The sequence below is a fragment of the Indicator indicator genome, chromosome 22 (genome assembly GCF_027791375.1).
Source record: "Indicator indicator isolate 239-I01 chromosome 22, UM_Iind_1.1, whole genome shotgun sequence".
Lineage (NCBI taxonomy): Eukaryota > Metazoa > Chordata > Aves > Piciformes > Indicatoridae > Indicator > Indicator indicator.
In genome coordinates this window covers 15,880,730-15,896,245 of record NC_072031.1, presented here as the reverse complement: position 1 = coordinate 15,896,245, position 15,516 = coordinate 15,880,730, and positions in this window count along the sequence as shown.

Sequence of the window (15,516 nt, the reverse complement as noted above, 5' to 3'; positions counted from 1 at the left end):
TTCAGTGCAAATGAGAAGTGAATTGTGCAGCCAGCAGAACCACTCTGGTCTTCCACTCAGGGCTTGCCTGCACTCAGCCATCCACTGACCATCTACTGTGCTCTCCAAGCTCATCCTTGAATTTCCCTGGAAAGAGAATCTTTGCAGAGAGGGTGGGGAGACATTGGAACAGGTTGCCCAGGGAGGTTGTGGCTGCACCCTCCCTGAAGGTGTTCAAGGCCAGGCTGGATGAGGCCTTCAGCAACCTCATGCAGTGGGAAGTATCCCTGCCCATGGCAGGGGGTTGGAACTGGATGAGCTTTAAGGTTTCTTCCAGCTCAAACCACTCTATGATTCTATGCTACAGAGATTTGCTTTCTTCTTCCTCTTCCTCTGTTAAAACCAAACCCATGCAGCCATAGCACTCTAGGATATGGTTTGGTAGCCAAGGTGGTGGTGGGTTGATAATTGGACTTGATGATCTTAGAGGTCTTTTCCAGTTTTAATGATTCCATGATTCTAAAACATTCTGGACAAAGTATATAATTGATTCAGAAAATTAATCAAACTCCCAACCTGTATGGGTCCTACCAAGTCTTTTTTGTTTTTCAAGTGATCTGACTGTTGCTCATGATGGTGACTCTTGGGTCTCCTATCTGCTGTCAGAAGTCATCCCAAGCCTACCCCACAGGCTGTTATCTCAGTCCCCAGCTCTTTTCACAGGACACAGAATCACAGAGTCACAGAATTGTGGGGTTTGGAAGGGACCTCTGGAGATCATTGAGTCCAAGGTTCCTGCCAAAGCAGATTCACTGAGCAAAGGTCACAGAGGAACACATCCAGGTGGGTTTGGAAGGTCTCCAGAGAAGGAGACTCAACAACCTCTCTGGGAAGCCTGTTCCCATGCTCAGTCATCCCCACAGTAAAGAAGTTTCTTCTCATGCTCAGCTGGAAGCTCCTGGATTGCAGCTTGTGCCCATTGCCCCTGGCCCTGTTGCTGGCTCTATCCCTTTGCTTCCAGCACTTTAGCTCTTGCTGTGCATTGAGAAGGTCCCCCCTGGGACTGCTCTTCTCCAGGATCCAGGTCTCTCAGTCTTTCCCCCTTGGGGACACAGAGGCTTCACCTCCCTGGGATATGATGGATGATCCCCTGGTGTGTCCCAGCTATTCCTGGACCTTAGTCATGCACCAAGACTGAGCAGAAGTGGAGCAAATCAGTGCTGATTTTGGTGTGAAATTGTTTGCAGAACCATGGTGAAGGGTTAGACCTTGGCTGTCAGCCATCTGTTGCAGTGCCCCATTTGATGATCTGGCTGCATGGGAAGATCAGAAAGACACAAAGGATATTGAAAAGAATCAGCCAGCTGCTGATCAAGCCAGGGATCATCTTGATTTCAAAGGGAAATGGTCTTGGTGAAGCACTGGAGAGCAACCCTCTGCAAGAAGGAATGGCACCAGGATGCAGGAACACCTCAGACCTGTCTGAATTGCTTTCTGATTCCTCTCCTGACTTCCAGCAGGGGAGCAGGGCTTGGCTTCTGTTAATTTGCCATAAAGAAATAAAGCCAACAGTTTAGAACTGCATGCAGCATGTACCCAGGAGATTGAAAAACAAAACAAAACAAAACCCAAAAAACACAACCAAACCCCCAGCTTTTCATTAGGCTAATGAGTGTTTTGTTTTCTAATTTAGAAAGAATCAAACCTAATTTTATTTACAAAGCAGGCAGGAATGGGAATGCTCCAGTGAATGAAGAAGTGTGCATTTGAGAAGGAGTTCTTGTTCTGCAAGCACACTTACATCAAAGCAAGAGAATTCCATCATCAAAGCAGGGTAAGGAAGGGAAGACTCTGTCCTTTCAGGCACTTGCTGTGAAGGAAAGATGAGGTTGTGCTTATGGGACTTCCACATATCTTGGTTCAGTTCCCAATGTCAACCTTAGGACTTTGTTTGATGTCAGGTGTGCTGTGATCCCCAAAGTGTTCTTAGATTCATCCCCAGCCTTGAAGGTTTTTTCTAGAGGCAGAGCTGTGGTGCTGAGGGATGTGGTTTAGCTCCACGCTTGGGTAGAGTCAGAGAATGGTTGGACTGGGTGATGTTAAAGGGATTTTCCCAACCAAACCAATTGTATGACTCTGTAGACTGGTTTGGGAAGGAAGCTTTTAAGGTCATCTAGTCCAACCCCCCTGCAGTCAGCAGGGACATCTTTACAAGGGTTTGTGGTGACAGGATGAGGGGGAATGGTTGTAAACTGCAAGAGGGGAGGTTTAGAGGGGAGATTAGGATGAAATTCTTTCCGGTGAGGGTGGTGAGACACTGGAACAGGTTGCTCAGGGAGGTTGTGGATGCCTCCTCCCTGGAGGTGTTCAAAGCCAGCTTGGACAGGGCCTTGAGCAACCTGGGCTGGTGGGGGGTGCAGAGGGGTTGGAACTGGATGATCTTTGAGGTTCCTTCCAACTCAAACCATTCAAATAGGGCTGGTTCCTCAGAGTCCCACGCAACCTGACCCAGGGAGAGGGCATCTCCCATCCCTCTGGACAACCTGGACCACAGTTTCACCATCCTCAGGGTAAAAAAACTCCCTGCAATGTCCAATCTAAATCTAACCTTCTTGAGCTCAAAACCATCCCCCTTTGTCCTACTGCCACACACCCTTGTAACCATGGAGTCCTTCAGCACACAGCATGAAGCAGGGGCTTTGATACACTGGATGGTGAAACAGGAGTGAAACTCCTGCTTCAGGAGCTTGTCTCAGTCCTCCTGCAGCCAGGCTCACTGTTGATGTAAGATCCCTCTTATCTGCTGGCTCTGAGTTCGATCTCACTCAGCCTTGTCTGCAATTTCCCTGCCTATCTCTGAGCCACAGGGCACATTTCCTGCCCTCCAAGCAGACCTACGTGAGCAGGGTGCTGCTGTGGTCCAAGTGTGGAGGCTTTTCATTCAGAGCTCCTCAGAACCCCTACACTTGTCTGAATTGAAATGAAGCTAAATTAACCCTCCCTTTCCAACCTCAGTGCAAATCAGGCACTTCCGGCTTGGAGAAGAGGTTTTGCATCCAACAGCAATGCAGGTTTTACTCTGCAGCAGCCTGTTTGGAGCTGGAGTCACAGGAAGAGCAACTGAGGGAGCTGGGGTTGTTCAGCCTGAAGAAGAGGAGGCTGAGGGGAGACCTCACTGCTCTCTACAGCTACCTGAAAGGTGGTTGTAACAAGGTGGGGGTTGGCCTCTTCTCTCAGGTAACAAGTGATAGGACAAAGGAAATGGCTTCAAGTTACACCAGAGGAGGTTTAGGTTGGATATTAGGAAGAATGTCTTCACTGAAAGAGTCACAGGACACTGGAACAGGCTGCCCAGGGAGGTGGTGGAGTCACCATGCCTGGAGATGTTTAAAAGTCATTTGGAGGAAGAGCTTAGGGATGTGGTCTAAGAGCTGTGCACAGGGAGATGTTAGGTTGTGGTTGAACTCTTAAGGTCTCTTCCATCCAGACAGTTGTGTGTGATGCTTTGAGCTTTGCTGCTATCCTGTCTGGCAGAGCAAGGTAACTCTCCCCAACAGGACCATAGTACCAGAGACCTTCAGTGGGTGAATTATCAACCTGCCAGGTTGTACTGGTGACTGCTTTCAAAGCACAGCCAGTGGAAGGCTCCAACCAGCACATTATAATCAGCCATGGTCCTTATCTAAATAGCATTGACTGAGGTTTATTTTCTGCTGGTTGCTAATGACTGGCAGATAAATGACCAACTGTGCTATGAACATACAGAAAGGATTGCAAAAGGGCAGTGTGACCTGTGAGAAATGTGGCCTTTCTCTTGCTAAAATCACCTTTAAAAGGCCAAGTTCTCATTGCATGCATTAAACAACTAGGCCTGCTCCTGATTTCCATGCTCATTGCTGTAGAGCCTGTGCACCAAGAGCAGTGCTCCTGGGTGCTAGGAGCTGCACAAACCCATAGTGGGGTCCCTAAGTAGGAGGTGATGGAAGAAGCAGGACACCCCAGAGTGGTGCTGCTGAATTTGTGCCCTGAGCCAACATCAAAAAAAGGATGGAACTGAGAAGCATAGGCTGAGAGCTGGGGGGTGGTGAGGAGAAAGGGAGTTCTGAGGACTCCTGAAGCTTGCATGCATTTCAGGGCTCCATCTCTTTTCCTCTCCCTCTCCACACAGCTTGTGATGAACACCAGTGACCTTCTGTGAGCTCATTCTGTATGTGCATAGCTTATGGTGAGGCTTCAGATCTGGGTAGCAAACCACACATGACTAAAGCCCTCTGCTTCACAGCTCAGCAGCCAGAGAGGTTGGTGAGAGTGGGGGTGGTGGGAGTCAACATTTCAGCAGTCCCTTCCTCCTCATGAGGGCATTCAGGGACTTCAGGATTTGACTCATAGGGTGTGATTCAGTTGTCATCTTGGGATGACAACTTTGGGATGTTCCCTTTGCTCCAGTCTTCCCCTTGGTGCATGCCTGCCTTCACCCATCCACTCCTCCTGAAGTACCTCTTTGCATCCTGGGCCTAAATCCTTTCTCCCTCCTGTGCTCTGCCTCAATGATCCTGCAATTTGCTACCCTAAAGAGATAACAGATTCTTGTGCTGGCCTTTGTTTATTTGTTTGTTTTTTTTCTCCCCAGTCCTTGCTGTTGTCTCCTGCCTAGTCCCAGGCTGTGCTGTTCTCCATCTGCACTTTTTCTTACATAAGCTCTCACTAAAGTTCTTTACAATGGCAGTGGTGAAATACTATAAAAGGTTGCTCAGAGAGGTGGTGGAGGGCCCATCCCTTGAGACATTCAAAGTCAGATTTGATGGGGCTGATGTCCTTGGAGATGTCCCTGTTCACTGCAGGGGGCTTGAACAAGATGACCTTTAAGGGTACCTTCCAACCTAATGCATTCTGTGACTTTGTTGAGAACTCCCTGAGCAGCCCATCCCTCCTGGTGCCTCTGATGCCTTTCCCTGAGCCCTGGCAGGACAAGGGCTTTGCAGCATCTGGGTACCAAATTTGGGGCAGGGAAGGCAAACCTTCCCTGCTGCTGTTGCCAGAACCAAGTGCTGGCTGCCAAGAGTGATGTTATATGGTTAGAGATGTTCACAAGTGGGAACTGGATTTGCAGACCTTGAAGTGTGATATTTGATTTATATGCCAGCAGTGAAGCCACAGACAGCTCAGCATCCCCAGGAATCAATCTGGGGAGCACAGAGTGTGGCTGGTCAAACGATGCTTGAAAATCCAGCTTGGAGGAGTGACAGGGCTGCTGCACTTGCTTTGGTGTGCAACTGCTCATAGGTTTACCACCCACTTAACCTGGCTTGATTTATGAATTCAGCCAGGAACATCATCTGCCTCACAAAGAAAACAAGGAAAAGGACTTCAACAAGTGAAGATGCCTGGGAAAGAATTTAAACCTGGCACTGCATGAGCAGGGCAAAGATTCTTCTTCTTCTTCCTCTGCAGAATTTCATCATCTTTGAAATTATCCAAGAGAGGTTTTATCCAAAGAGAATAGTGAGGCACCTAAAAAACAGGCAGAGAGAACTGAGATCAGAGCAGGGGTGCAGAGGTCATAGCATCACAGGATCAGAGAGTCATAGAATCACAGAGTCATAGAATCATGGAATAGTTTGGGTTGGAAAAGAGCTTTAACATCGTGGAGTCCAACCATGAAGTCATGCCTGCCCTGTGCCCTTGTCTGTGCATGGATGCTGCCAACCCTCGTGTGGGGCTGATCCCTTTAAGCAACTGTCTGAGGCAGGGCTGAGACCTACCTGCCAAAACAGACTGTGGCTGTGGCCCTGATTTTGCCATCCTTCCAACCAGTGACCACAGCCTTGGGGAAGCATTGGAAATCAAAGTGATGAGCAGTTGCTTTGCTGTCAGCTCAACATGGAGCTTTACTCCAAGCCTGTTGTCAGAACATCTGCCTCTGCAAGAGCTTTAAGCATGATTTGGAGAGCAAGAGGAAGATAAAAATACTTTTTGCCCCTTTTAATGTTTGCCTTCTAACTGACTAAGGAAACACACCTGATTCCATCTGCTATTGCAGGCAGGAAACTCATTCTCACATTTGTGGGGGTTGGTCTCTTCCTGCTATAAAGTGATAGGACAAGAGGAAGTGGCTTCAAGTTGCACCAGGAGAGGTTTAGGTTGAATATTAGGAAAAATTTCTTTGCTGCAAGAGTGGGCAGGGATTGGAAGAGGCTGCCCAGGGAGGTGGTGGAGTCCCCATCCCTGGAGGTGTTCTAAAGATGTGTAGCCATGGCACTTGGGGCCATGGTTTGGGGGCCATGGTGGTGCTGGATTGATGCTTGGACTGGATGATCTTAAAGGTTTTTTCCAACCTTAATGATTCTCTGATTATCCTAATGGTGGAAACTGCCTGCCCTGCTTTGATTTGCTTCCAGCCTTGTTTCCTCTGGTCCCAAGCTGACATTAATCTTAATTATGTCTCAGCTAACGAGGCTCTGAGAGTTTATTAAAGAGGCTTTTGTGCTGCCTAATTGAAAAGCTCAGTGCAAAGCGTTTCAGCACCGCCTCTGCCGCTCACGCTGCTTTGACAAATTGCTGTGAGAGGCTTGGTGCAGGGCAAAGGGGATGTGGCATTGCTCCTGACACTGCCAGGCTGCTCACCAGCTGCTGCTGAGGCTGTGAGAGAAGCTGATGGGGAGAGCTGGGAAGTCAGGCTCAGGCACGATGGTGCCCTTGGGAGGACGCTGGTAGCTGCAGTGCCAGGCGTGGAGATGCCTGCTCGACACACACAGAGCCACGTGGGACTGCTGAATGTCTCTGAGAAAGAAGGGCAGGGCTGCTAGGGATCATGGTGGGGTAGGGAGCTCTTCACATCATGAGATGTGTCCCAGACCCCACAGTTCCTGGCAAAAGCAGTAGTGTCCTGCAGGGAGATGAGGTCGTTCTTCTAGAGAGGAGAGATTTCTGCTTGACTCTGCTTGCGTTGCCTTTCTTTCAAGTCAGACCCAGCCCTCCCCCTTCCCAGAGACACCCATGCCTTCCCCCACCTCCATCATCCCTCCTGCAGCTCTCACCCTTTCTTTTATTCTTCTCATCCTTGGATTTTCCTCACTTCCATCTTAATCCTACCACATATGTCCAGCCCCTTGGAGGGATCTGTGGACCTGGTGAGAGCCACTCAGGGAGCTTTGTCACAGCATCTCCTGCAGCCACAGTGTGACCTCATGTATGAAGAAGCCTGGTCTGAAAAGGGTTCTGGTTTTGAACAGGGGCCACAGCTAACCCCACCTCTGCTCCCACCACCCCTGCATCAGGATTGGGACCACAGTTGCTGGAAAATAGATGTTCCAGGGAGAAGCCTGTCAGCATTTTGTTGATAATGTTGCAATGCATCATATTCAATGAGCAAATGTAGGAAGGCTTTCAATGTATCCATTTCCAGCTAAGGCAGCCAAGTGACTTTTCCAACAGACAGCTGCCTGAAGAACTTGGGTTTCACAATGAATGCCTGGCACCAGTTGGGGTTAGAGGAGGAAGCACAGCCAAGAGCACATGCAGGGTCTGCTTCCCACCCCCTGGGAGAATCCAGCCACTGGGTCAGCCCAGTTGGGCTCTGAGGCATCATCTCCTCAGCATGGCCCAGGTAAAGCAGGTTAGTGGAAATTTGGAAGCTGTTTTCCTGACCCAGGTGGTTGGTTTGGTTGGTTTTGGGAGCACCTCTGCTCCTTCCTGGTCTCCTCCACGGCTCCTGTAGCTCACCTCCCCTGGTGCCACATAGACCCCATGAAAAGAGAAGACTGAGAGGAGATCTTATGAATGTTTAAAAATATCTGAAGGGTGGGTGTCAAGAAGGAGCCAGTCCCTTTTCAGTGGTGTCCTGTGATAGGACAAGGGGCAATGGATACAAACTGAAGCCCAGGAGATTCCATCTGAACAGGAGGAGAAACTTCTTTAGTGTGAGGTTGTGGCATCTCCTTCTCTGGAAGCTTTTGAGATCCATGTGGATGTGTTCCTGAGTGGCCTGCCCTAGGTAATCCTGCGCTGGCTGGGGTGGTTGGACTCAATAATCCTTAAAGATCCCTTCCAATCCCCTCCATTCTATGATCCCCACTTCATTCAAGGAAGATTTTATCAGGCTTGAGATGCACCTTTGAAGGCTCCACTTGCTCTTTTCCCAAAGCCTGAAGCCTGAAACAGGGGTTTCCTCAGCAGCTTGGCAGTGGAGTTTTGAGAAGCCAGGCAGGCTGACAGCATCTTTGAACAGACTTCATCAAAACATGTCAGGCTTTGACAAAGACTGACAAATTCAGATGAAAATCTGTCCTCCCAGCCAGCCATTCCCAGAAAGCAAGAGACAGACATGACACTCCCCAACACAGCTTGGGGTTTGGTTTTTTTTGTTTTACACATTTCAAAGCCAGTCACTAAGCCTGAGGGACTGGCTGACATTTTTGATACCTTGACAGACAATTCTTCACATTAAAGCTTCCTATTCAGCTTTAAATACTCCTTTCTTGGTCAGCCCTTTGTTTCATCCAAGTATTACCAACCATAGCTCTTCTAATGCCCTGCTGAAAACAATCATCCACCTCCACACAAAGGTCAGGCAAACCTTGCCCTCTGCCCATCTGAGCTTCAGAAGGCTGCAAAATAAATTTTCTTTGCTGACATTTCTTGTTTAAGCCCCCATGAACATGAATATTCATTGAGATCCACTCAGACCTCCTCAACAGATAAACAGATTTGCAACTGCTGGATCAGGTTGCACCAAGGGGAGGTTTAGGTTGGACATGAGGAACAATATCTTCCCCAAAAGGGTTTTCAAGCCCTGGGCCAGGCTCTCCAGGGCAGTGCTGGAGTTCCCATCCGTGGAGGGGTTTAAAAGCTGTGGGGATGTGGTGCTGAGGACCATGGTTTGGTGGTGACCTGGCAGTGCTGGGGTAAGGGTTGGAATTGATAATCTCAAAGACCTTTTCCAACCAGAACAATTCCATGATACCAAAGTGCTTTTGCTGCAATACCTGTACACAAGCAAAAGAAGCTCCAACTGTTACAGAGAAGCATCTTTCTTGTATGGATCACTTTGTGTTCCACTACCAATGGCTATGAGTGAGGGGGGAAAGCCACAGGCTCAGTTTGCACAAGTGGCATCCGTAGAACACAGCAATTCCAAAGAGCAGTTGCCAGGTGGATATCTCAGAGGGGTCAGGAGTGACCTGAGATAAGTGTTTCGCTGGTACCTTCTGCTTTCCTGGGTTTCAGGAAGATCACCACTGACTCCAGTGGGATCAGGATCTCTTTAAGGGAGGCAATACCCAGACACAGGTTGGAATTGAGACAGAACTGTATCCAAATCCAACAATGGATTCATGTTGGACTAAGAGCAGACTCAGGGGTGGTATTTTCACTCCTTCCCCCTTTGAGATGCAGCTAAATACAACCTAACTTCCTACATCAATATTGCTTCTGCCTGCCTTGATGCAAACCTCCCTGGAACTTGCACAATACTAAAAGACCATCTGTGAAAACCAGATCTCTGTTCCCTGAGGTTCTTCATGCTGCTGGTCCCAGGGACTGGGTTATCCAACTGCTTCCTGAGACACATGGTCCTGGCACAGCCTTGAGATATGCAGCAGCATCCCTAAAAGCTGCCAAACCATGCTCCTAGCATGTTCAAGAGCCTTTCCCCTGCTCCTCCTAGCTGCCTCTTACTCCTGGGTTGTCTTCCTCCAACTGCTTGCCCAGCTGCCCCATCTCAGTCACTCAGACTGTCTTAGCTGCTCTCCACAACCTGCATTTTGATTTCATGCCACATTTATTCCAGACACATTTTTGCACTGTTGGAATAACTCCATCTAACTCCAGCTTTGTTGCTATGAGATGGATGATGCTCTGAGCTTTCTGTGCTCTCTCCCTTGCCTGCTGTAATCTCACAACACTTAATCCTCTCTATCTCTTCATCTTTCCTTGAAAAGTCACTGCAGGTGAAAGCTTTCTCTGCTTTCTCTCTTACCATCCCTATCTTGAGCCTTTAAACTCTCAATCCAGGTTTCTGACCTCAAGCAATGAGCTGTCCCAAACATCAGCTGTGTCCTGTGGTTGCCTTTGCCTACTCTCCAGCTCCTAGGGCAAACCTTTGCAGTTCACAGAATCATTAAGGTTGGAAAGGACCTTTATGATTATCAAGTCCAACCTTCTATTCAACACCTTCATGAACACTAGACCACATCCCAAAGTGCCACGTCTACTTCTTTCTTGAACACTGCCAGGGATGAAGTGTGTTGAGTCCCTGCCCCATGAGCTAACAGTGTGCCCAGAGAGCAGAAAACAAAACCAGGGTGGAGATGAAGGCAACACCTTAGCAACACCAACAGAAGGTCCAAGGATTCAGGAGTCCAGCTCTGTCATCCAGGAGACAGCACCTTTCAGTCTGCTTGGCCATGGTGAAGCCATAGCACCACAAAATAATGAGTGGGATTCATGGAAATAGATTTACTCGAATTAATAAGATGGTGCTCTGCATGAGCTCCTCTGTGAGGAGAGGCTGAGGAGACCTGGAGCTGTTGAGCCTGGAGAAGAGTAGCCTGAGAAGAGATCTTCTTAATGCTCAGAAAGTGCTGAAGGGTGGGGGGTAAGAGGATGGTGCCAGAATCATTTCAGTGGAGCCCAGGAACAGGACAAGGAGCAACAGGTACAAACTAGAGCACAGGAGGTTTCACTTAAACTTAAGGAGAAACTTAAACTTAGGGAGGAACTTAAACTTAAGGAGAAACTTTGCTGTGAGGGTGCAGGAGGCCTGGAGCAGGCTGCCCAGAGAGGTTGTGGAGTCTCCTTCTCTGGAGAGATTCCAAACCCATTTGGCCATTGTGAACCTGGGCAAGCTGCTGTGGGTGCCCTACTTTAGCAGGGTGGGGGTTGGGTTGGATGATCCCCAGAGGTGCCATCCACCTCCCACCATGGTGGGATTCTATGATCCTTCCTACCCTTTCAGGCTGACACACATCAACCATGGCCACCACTCACTCTTTGGGGCTGCAGCAGCTCTGCACAAAGGAGAGGTCACTCATGTCCCAGCCCAGCTTCTCTGCAGGGCTGCTGCACCAAACCAGCAGAACAAAGACAGGTAGGACAAGCTGGAGCAGCATCATGTCATGAGGAGAGGTGCTGGCTCCTGTGAAATGCGGTGACAGCAGCTCCCATGGGCAGGGGAAATTAATTGTGCAGCTCCCAGAATTAATTTGATCATTCTGCTTTCCCTTTTGCACCTCATACCAAAGGCTGCCTTCTCTTTCTGGAGCCACAAGTGTGAATGCAGTCCCATATGCCAGGTGACAGACAGAGGTCTGATGGGCCTCACACCTCAGCCATGCAAATATTTGATTTGCTGACATTCATCTGCCTGACTACTCCAGGCAGGAATCACTGAAGTGCCATTTACATGGAATAAATTCATCTCACCAAGCTGTGTTTGGATTTCTCCAACACTTGCAAAAATCTTTTGTGGGGGAAATGCACTTCCATTGCATTTCTGACCTGATGTAGCCATCATATAGATGTGGAGCTCAGCTGGGACACCCAGACCAAGCCAAGCGATGTGAGTTGAAGAAGAGTTTGGCCAACAGCTCAAGGGAGGTTCTCCTCTCTCTCTACTGTGCCCTACTGAGCTCACAACCAGAGTATTGTGTCCAGTGCTGGGGTCCCCAGTTCAAGAGGGACAGGAAACTACTGGAGAGAGTCCAGTGCAAGCTATGAAGATGCTGAGGGGCCTGTAGCAACCCTGTGAGGAGCAAAGGCTGAGAGCCTGGAGAAGAGCAGCCCCAGAGGGGATCTGAGCAATGCTCAGCAAGAGCCAAAGGCTGGGGGGCAAGAGGATGGAGTGTGGTACACAGTGACAAGGGGCAGTGGGCACAAACTGGAACCCAGAAGGCTCCACATGAACATGAGAAATGATACAAAGTGTGGGGCAAGAAGAGGGAAAAATAAACTTCAAAGGTGCTGGAGCCCTGGAGCAGGCTGCCCAGAGAGGTGTTGGAGTCTCCTCTGGAGAGATTCCAATCCAGCTGGACACTGTGACCCTGGGCAAGCTGCTGTGGGTGCCCTGCTTTAGCAGTGGGTTGGAACAGATGATCCCCAGAGATCCCCTTCCAACCCCCTCCATGCTGGGATTCTGTGAATAAGGAGTTCTGCACCCTTCAATGGACAGGTTTACTGGTGGGGCAATAGCAACCCTCCCTCCCAGTCCCTGATCCTCATCCAGGTTTTGCAGTGCCAGTAGCCAGCATGATAGGCACCAGCTGAAACCAGCATGAATTTCATCTCAAATGACTTCAGGTAGTTCATGTAGGTGAAATTCACTGCTGTGGAGCCTATGAACCCCTTACACCTCCCAGTGATAAGCCTGGTGCTGGCTGGCTCTGCAGGGGTGGATTTCATCCTTTGTGAATCCCTCAAGAGTGTTTCCAATCAGATATTAAAACAGCTCCATATTGTTCAGTTCAGCATTGTCAGAGTTGCACTCAGCAAAGAGCAGTTGCAATTTCCAGAGAGCAGGGGGAAAAAAATAGAGGGTGGAAAATGGAACTGTTTGAAAAGCCTCATTCTCAAAGCTGTTTCTCTTCCTCTTTCCCCCCTCTTTTTCCAACCATCTTCCTCCACCCAAGCCTTAAAAGTTGCAACCTGAAAGCTGAGGCTGATCCTAATCAGCTAATTAAAATGTTAAACATCCCGTCAAAGCACAGCACATGCTGCACATCAAAATGAAAACCCCTCAGTATCCTCAGGATTTCTGACCATGCATTGCCAGCTCTCCAGTTCACTCTGGGACTGGAGAGACACTAGCTTGAGGCAGATCATGATAAAGCATCAAGAGTAACTCAGCAAGCACATCACACAGCTGAGAAGTTTAAATCCATCCTGTCTGGGACAGAGCAGAGCATCTAATTGACCCTGACTGGTGCTTCAGGGCACCTGTGTGTCACCCAAACCATGCTGGGTTTCAGAAGGAGGTGAAAGCAGAAGGCTGTGGCAGTGACCATTTACAGAACCACAGAATTAACCAGGTTGGAAAGCACCTCCAAGATCATCAAGTCCAACCTCTCACCCAACACCATCTAATCAACTAAACCATGGCACTGTGTGCCTTGTCCAGGCTTACTTTAAAAACTTCAAGGGATGGTGACTCCATCACCTCCCTGGGCAGCCCATCCCAAGGGCCAATCTCTCTGTGAAGAACTTCTTCCTAACATCCAGGCTAAACCTCCCCTGGTGCAGCTTGAGAATGTGTCCTCTTGTTCTGCTGCTGCTTGCCTGGGAGAAGAGCCCAACCCCCTCCTGGCTACAACCTCCCTTCAGGGAGTTGTAGACAGCAATGAGGTCACCCCTGAGCCTCCTCTTCTCCAGGCTAAACACCCCCAGCTCCCTCAGCCTCTCCTCACAGGGCTGTGCTCCAGACCCCTCCCCAGCTTTGTTGCCCTTCTCTGGACTCATTCAAGCCACTCAAGTTCCAAGTGCCATTCCCAGCTAAGGACAACCACAGCAAGCTGCAGACCCCTGAGAGAAGCCTGCAGCCCAGCACAAGGCTGAGGCAGCATCACTTTGCTCCCTGCCTTGTGATGTGGCAGCACACCCCCAGTGCTGAGGGCTTTTTGTGTGGAGTTCTTTGCATTAGGACTTGGTCACTGTGCAGCAGTGGTGCTCTACTGGATTTGGGCACAGTGTGAGCACACAGACTCCTTTTACTCAGCAACTGGCTGAGGCTGCAAGCCAGCAGCTGTGGATAAGAGACCAGAGGACACTTCAAGGGATTACAGGACGCTTCCCAAGGATGCAAATCCAGTCCTAGGCAGGTGGAGATTAATCCTGCCCTCAGCACCACATCTACACAGCTGTGAAACCCCTCCAGGGGTGGGGACTTCAGCACTGCCTTGGGCAGCCTGGGCCAGGCTTTGATAACCCTTTCAGGGAGTCAACTGTTCCTTGTGTCCAACCTAAACCTCCCCTGAGGCAACTTGAGGCTGTTTGCTCTTGTCCTAGTCCTGGATTCTGAGTGCATCAACACCCTTCTCGAACCTGATGTGTTTCCAGTTGGAGCCCTCAGAGCAATCCTGTTCCTTAATGAAATCATTTAATACATTGCCTGCTTAGGTCCATTTTATTTGTCCCAGTTTTAGCATGGCACAGAGCAACTGAAGTCACGTCCACTCACAGCTGAGGTTGTGCAAGAAACGTCTCTGACTTCAACATGGTTGTTGTAGCACCCCAAATTAAATGTGCCTGGCAGGTTTTCCCATGTTCCCTGCTTTACATCCTCCTCCCAGCTCTGTGTTTCCATTCCCAGGAGAGCAGCAAAGCTCCCCCTCTCCCTGCACCATTTAATAAAGCCAAGGCATGCAGCACCACTGCCAAATGGGCACAGAAAGCACAGAGAGCAATGAGGAGCAGGCATCCACATCACCTGCCCCAGCAGCTCCTTTTGTATTTTGTTAGATCCTAAAATAGCAGACAACAAATCTTGCAGGCAGGGAGCATCACCACAGCAGTGTTGTGCTGCTGTCAGCTCATTCCTCCCCCATAGGGAACCCACTGCTATTATTGTGTGGTCTGAAGGGCCATTTTCTATGGAGCAGAGCAAGTTTTGGGCCAGAAGCTGTTGGCTCTCAGTTGTGTGCTTGCAAGGATTTTTTTTTTTTTTTTTGCTGAAGTTTGAAATTTTTGTCATTTTCTTTCCCTCTGGAGAATTTTCTGAGCTTTTCCCTCTGATTTTACCAAGGACTAGAAGGGGAAAAAAAACAATCATAGGCTTACAGAATCATAGACTTGTTTTGGTTGGAAAAGACCTCCAGGATCATTGAGTCCCACCATTATCTAAGTACCAAATCTGGAGCTAAAACCATGTCTCTTATTTTGCAGAAGCTCTCTGGAAACCAGCATTTCAAGGGATCTGCCATCAGGGCCACTTCAGATAAATTCTGATCAACAGGATCCAGGCACCACAGACAAGCCTGGCAGACCCTGTGCAGTTCCTTGGGTGCTTGTCTAAACTTGCTGTCCAAGCTGCACACAGCAGTGGGTGATTTACACCTCACTCTACAGGTACCTTTTCAATCAGCAGGACTCAGGATTCTGCCTTAAAGTGGATGTAAAGCACAGAGGAAGCAGGGGGGAGGAATGACCTTGTTGAGTAATTTCTGTGTGCTCTTGATTACCTGGAAGGAGAGGGCTGTGATTCCCTGGGCACACGCAGGCAGCCATCAGTGCTGCCACTTTGCATTAGCAAAAAGATACCTCCAAATCCAGTGGCAATTCCTCTAGTTCCTGCACTGGAAATTCTGCTCCTTAAATGGCCTTTCAGAGGAACAGGCAGGGGGAGAGCTGCAACTTGATCACTCTGCAGCATTCACAGAATCATTTTGGTTCTGAGGGAACCTTTAAAGAGCATCCAAGTACAACCACCTGCTGTCAGCAGGAACATCCCCAACCAGAGCAGGTTGCTCAGAGCCCCAAAAAACCTGACCTGAAATGGTTCCAGGGATGGGGCAGCTCCCACCTCTCTGGGCAACCTGGGCCAGGGTCTCA